The sequence below is a fragment of the Saccopteryx leptura genome, chromosome X (genome assembly GCF_036850995.1).
Source record: "Saccopteryx leptura isolate mSacLep1 chromosome X, mSacLep1_pri_phased_curated, whole genome shotgun sequence".
Lineage (NCBI taxonomy): Eukaryota > Metazoa > Chordata > Mammalia > Chiroptera > Emballonuridae > Saccopteryx > Saccopteryx leptura.
In genome coordinates, this window is record NC_089516.1 from 25,986,231 (window position 1) to 25,992,148 (window position 5,918).

General features: G+C 43.7%; 1 pseudogene; it reads right to left on the bottom strand.

The window, feature by feature from the left end:
• Nucleotides 1-589: 589 nt before the first annotated feature.
• Nucleotides 590-4,963, bottom strand: LOC136385953 (tubulin beta-3 chain pseudogene; annotated as a pseudogene).
• Between the last annotated feature and the right edge of the window lie 955 nt (nt 4,964-5,918).

The following is a 5,918-nucleotide window of genomic DNA, read 5'->3' on the forward strand; positions in this document are numbered from 1 at the left end:
CTAAATTTCCCGATAATTTTGTAAAAACTACAGCATGCCTTAGTCATTATTCATCCCACAGACAGAATCTAACTCTTTTTTTTAAAAGATTTTATTTATTTTATAGAGGAGAGACAGAGAGAGAGAGAGAGAGAGAGAGAGAGAGAAAAGGAGGGAGGAGCAGGAAGCATTAACTCCCATATGTGCCTTGACCAGGCAAGCCCCGGGCTTCGAACCGGTGACCTCAGCGTTCTAGGTTGACACTTTATCCACTGCATCACCACAGGTCAGGCAACCAGAATCTAACTCTTAACTTTCTTTTTTTTGTATCTGATGACAATGAATTTATTAAGTATCCCCCCACCCCCCAAACACGAACACAAGCCAGTAAAGAAAACCATAAAACTTCAGGCCCAGAGCTGACAAAGCAGAGATAAATGAGTGACACAAAAATGAAAATGACCTATGGTGGGAAGACAGAGCTGAGTTCTGTGAATACCGAAGGACAGACACCCGGGAGCCTTAGGGTGACATGGCTAGAGTTGGTTGGGCAAGACTGGGGCAGCGTCAATGGCTGCATGGGTCTCGGGACAAAGCCCCAGCTGCTTCACTAGGGGCCTTGGGCCTTGGACTCCTCCTCATCATCCTCATAATCTCATCTTCCCCCCCGCCCCCATGGCGTTCTGGTACTGCTGGTAGTCGGATACCAGGTCGTTCATGTTGCTCTCGGTCCTGGTGACCTCATCTCATCCATGCCCTCGCCCATGTACCAGTGCAGGAAGGCCATGAGCTGGAACAGAGCACTGAACTGGTCCAAAGTGTGTTTGAATAGCTCCTGGATGACTGTGTTGATTCAGACAAAGGCGGAGGACATCCTGAGCCCACGAGGCTGGATGTCATACACGGCCACTTGCACGTTGTTGGGGATCTACTCCCTGAAGTAGCTGCCGTTCTTGCGCTGGACGGCCAGCACCTGCTCGTGCACCTTCTTCATGGACCTGCGGCGGTGGAAGATGGTGGCCAGGGTCAGGTAGTGGCCGTGGCAGGGGGCGCAGATATCTACCAAGTTTTCAGCATCAACATCTGCCAGCTGAGCTTGGGCACTGACAAGGCCCGGTCCTGCCTCTGCCCCGGTGAGCGGGGTGAAGCCGGCGTTAAGAAGGGCAGGCTGGTGAAGGGCACTGTGTCCATGGCCAGCTTGTGCAAGTCAGCTGGCTGGGGAAGTGGAGTGCGGAGGTGACGTCTCACATGGTGGCTGACACCAAGTGGTTGAGTTGCCTGAGGTGGGAGTGGCCAGCTTAAGGGTGTGGAAGCAGATGTCCCAGAGCAGGGGTCTCCAAACTTCGGCCAGCGAGCCACATGCAGCCCCCTGAGGCCACACCACACTTCCGGAAGGGGCACCTCTTTCATTGGTGGTCAGTGAGAGGAGTATAGTTCCCATTGAAATACTGGTCAGTTTGTTGATTTAAATTTACTTGTTCTTTATTTTAAATATTGTATTTGTTCCCATTTTGTATTTTTACTTTAAAATAAGATATGTGCAGTGTGCATAGGGATTTGTTCATAGTTTTTTTTATAGTCCGGTCCTCCAATGGTCTGAGGGACAGTGTAAAAAGTTTGGGGACTCCTGTCCCAGAGTGTTTCATTGCCACTGCCGTAGGACTCATCGGTTTTTCTCCACCAGCTGCTGGATGGACAGTGTGGCTTTGTAGGGCTCCACCAGCGTGTCCTACACCTCGGGCGAGGGCGCTACCCTGCAGGTAGTCGTGATGCAGTCGGGGTACTCCTCGTGCACCTTGCTGATGAGAAGCGTGCCCACCCAGACCCTGCACCCCCACCCAGAGAGTGGCTCAGCCCGAAGTCTTATGGGTACTCTCAATTCTCACACCCCTTCTATACTGTGTCCAGGACAGAGTCTACCAGCTTGGCGCCCTTCGTGTAGTGACCGTTGGCCCTGTTTTTTGCCAGCCCCATTCTGATCAAAGATGAAGTTGTCAGGCCTGAAGAGGTGCCCAAAGACCCCAGACCCAATACTGTCCATGGTTTTGGGCTCAGGGTCCACCAGGATGGCCCGAGGCAATACTTGTGAGAGGAGGCTTCGTTGTAGTAGACGCTGATGCTCTCCAGCTACGGTCCGAGTCCTTCACACAGTTGTCACTGGGGTCTACACCATGCTCATCGCTGATGACCTCCCAGAACTTGGCCCCCATCCGGCCGCCGCACTGGCTGGCCTAGATGTGCACGATCTCTCGTGCTCGGTACGGTGGCAGCCGCTGAGGGACGCACTGACCGGCCAGACGGGCTCTGGAGGGAACTCTTAACTTTCAAACAAAACAAAAACTCTTTCATATTGTATTTACAAGTGATTTGAGCTTAATCTAAAATAATTTTGCCACAGGTATATGTTCAATCTTGGCTTGAGTCTTGAATGTGGAGCAGAATAAAGCAAATCCAATTTTTTCTGCTCCTGGTACCTTTAAAGCTGCCTGAGAAAGTACAAGCAGGTGGGGACCTCCCTCCAACCCTTTCATTTCTCTTCCTCTCCCTCTCTGAACCATATTCTCAATACCTTCCCTAAAACAGAGAAGCTGAGTTCTTAAAAAAAAAATTAATTGATTTTAGAGAGAGAGGAAGGGAAAGAAAGCGAGAGAGAGAGAGAGAAACATAGACCTGTTCCTCTATGTGCCCTGACCTCAGGATCAAACCAGCAACCTCTGTGCTTCAGGATGATGCTCTATCCAACTGAACTATCTGGCCAGGGTGAGAAGCTGATTTCTGCTTGGCCTGAGGAATCCATCTATTTCAGCTTTTCTTTTCCCCCAATTTCCATTTCAATGTCAAGTGCTGGTTCAAAATAAGATATATGAAGGTGGAGGTGGTGGTGGTGTGTGTGAGTGATGGGTGTGAGTGGTGTGTGGGTATGAGTGTGTGTATGTCTGAAGAGATATGATTTTGGCTTGACCATGGGGAGTTAGAAAAATGAAACTGAAAAAGTGAATAGATAATGGTATTCAAAAAGACTGAAATGAATTTGTCAAAGAGATCTGCTATTAATAATAAAAACAAAACAAAACACCTAAAATGCCTCTTTTCTCACACTTGGTTAATGATCGAATAGCAATCAGAATAAAATGTCACAGATATTATTCATTTGGACCAAAACAAACAGCATTAAAAAATGAAATAAAACACCCCCTTTTTTTTTCCTGGGCAAATTTGTCTGTAGGATTCATTCATTCATACATTCAGCTAATTTATTGACACTCATTATATTCCAGGCAGACCTTAAGTTCCAAGGATTCAATGATGAAAGCGAGGGGATATGATACCTAGTACTGTGTTAGTCCCTTTTCTTAAATTTGTACTCTACAACACCATTAAAGATAGTTTTATTCTCATAATAAACCCATAATTCATCATCAGAAGTATTATCTACTTCAGTAATTATGAGTTGCTTTAATCATGAACAGGGAAGTGAAAAATAATAAACTGATATGTGAGCCAGGTCAAAATAAATCATTTGATGTGTTACTTAAACATCAGAAATATGTTACATTTGCTTTCTAAGCATCACCTTCCTTTCATCAATTCAGAATAGTGTCTGAATTATAATAACATGAGAATGACATCATAGCGCTGATGATTCTGAAGCCTACATAGGTAGCACGTGATAGGAAAGATCAGACAAAAAGACTACACTATAAAACTGAAGTAAATGACAGTATCTATTTTCTTGATATATTTAATCAAGAAAATTGAAAAATGATTACAATAAACATCTTTACTTCCTAAAAAGCCTGCCCATTCCCAGCTCTTATTTAGGAACATTGAGATTAGATTCCATTAAAAGTCAATTATCCATATTATACATTTAATCTAAATGGTGTATCCCATTAGAATATATATGAAAGCTTAATTTTACTGAAAGAAATGGACCATAACAAATGAGCATAGACCTTTTTTAAAAAAGCAAAGGTTATAATGTTTAGAATGTTTCAATTTAGTTACTAACATCTTCAAAGATACATTTTAATTTTTACTAGGCATTATAGTTATGTAATATCTCCAGCCTTGTCATGGTTGGAATTTTCAAATTGCACCTTCTTTAAGGTAAGTTGGAAGACATTGCATTTTTTACTGAACCAAAAGGGGAGACTCTGCTGTGTTTAAAAAGAAAATTCTTTTGTTATTTATTCATTTTAGATAGGTGGGGGGAGAGTGAATGAGAAAGAGAAGGGTGGGGGGAGGAGCAGGAAGCATCAACTCCCGTATGTGCCCTGACCAGGTAAGCCCAGGGTTTCGAACCAGCAACCTCAGCATTCCAGAATGATGCTTTATCTGCTGTGCCACCACAGGCCAGGCCGACTTTGATGTATATACTCACATGCTTATAAAACATGTATTATTCTTTCCTTTTGTTAAAAAACATCATAGATTAACATCATAGATACTTAGGGAGTTATCTCAGGAAATAACCACCAAAAAAGTAATTTAAAAACTGGATTCTTTACATAATTGAGAATTAAGCACCAACTGTTTACTTTAGTAATTTTATTGCTAATTTATATAGAATAACAATTTCCCTAAATAGGTAGTCAATATTTTAATGTGCGAATAATTAGTTAACCAGTGCCTCAATTTTGTGAGGGATGTCTGTTTATTTTCTTGTGCATTGGAAACTTCTCTGAACAATGTGGAAAGAGAATCTAGGTAATTAGACTAACAGACAGAAAGTAAACATTTTGTCTCTAATGATAAACATGAGCCAACTTCTTCATTTTTCTTTTTCACTTATTCAACAAGAACTTGACTGAACCTGACTATTTACCTGGCACATAAATCTCAATCCATTGACTATTTCTTGAGCCCCTATTATATGCACTGCGTTAATTTCATAGGTCTTTTGTCCTTTCATCAAAAATGTAAACTTTCTGAAAGCAGAACTGTACGGCCAGTAGTTGCCACTGTCATCGTGGCCGTTCATATGCAGGTTCTCATTGGATTCGGGCAGACTGTAAAGGAATAGTGGAGCCAGAAAATGGTGAGCCATTCGTTTATTCAAGTCTTGCACCAGCTGGTGAGAAAACACAGAGGAAAAACACTTCCTTTTCATTCAGTCAGAGCTCACAAAGCTACTGACACATTCTCCAGTTCCACAACCAGGAGAATCTTCTCCGGTTTCTCCTAGAATCAAAGGCCTCACCAGTCCCAAAGCCCCTCAGCTCTGGTTCCCTATCTGCACTCACTCTCCCTTCTCTCTGCACAAACTCAGCTTCTTCTTCAGCACTCTGCATTCTCTCCTTCCTTGCCATCTTGGCTTCTGTCTCTTTCAGCACTCTGCCTTCTCTCTGCTTTCACTCTGCAAAAATGGCTTCCTTCTTCTTCTCTTTCTCTCCTTTTAAAACTTTTCTGGCACCAAAACCTCTCCTCCAGCACACATTAGCATAATAATGGCCCTTCCCAAGCAGGAAGGTAATTAGCAATTTCACAGATCACATACCTGGTGCTGCCCAGCGCCATTTTTAACAATAAAAATAAGCAAACTCAAAAAATACAAATTTTACACTCATTTGCCCAACAAGAACCCTCTTTCCTTTTTTTTTTCCTTTAATCTCCCATCAAACTTGGATAACCTAATCATCCTTGACAATTCACCATTCTCTCAATTTTGCATGAATTTATTTCCTCTAGCCACAATGTCTTTTTTTTATTTTTTTTTATTTTTTATTTTTCTGAAGCTGGAAACGGGGAGAGACAGACAGACTCCCGCATGCTCCCGACCGGGATCCACCCGGCACGCCCACCCGGGGGCGATGCTCTGCCCACCAGGGGGCAATGCTCTGCCCCTCCAGGGCGTCGCTCTGCTGCAACCAGAGCCACTCCAGCGCCTGGGGCAGAGGCCAAGGAGCCATCCCCAGCGCCTGGACCATCTTTGCTCC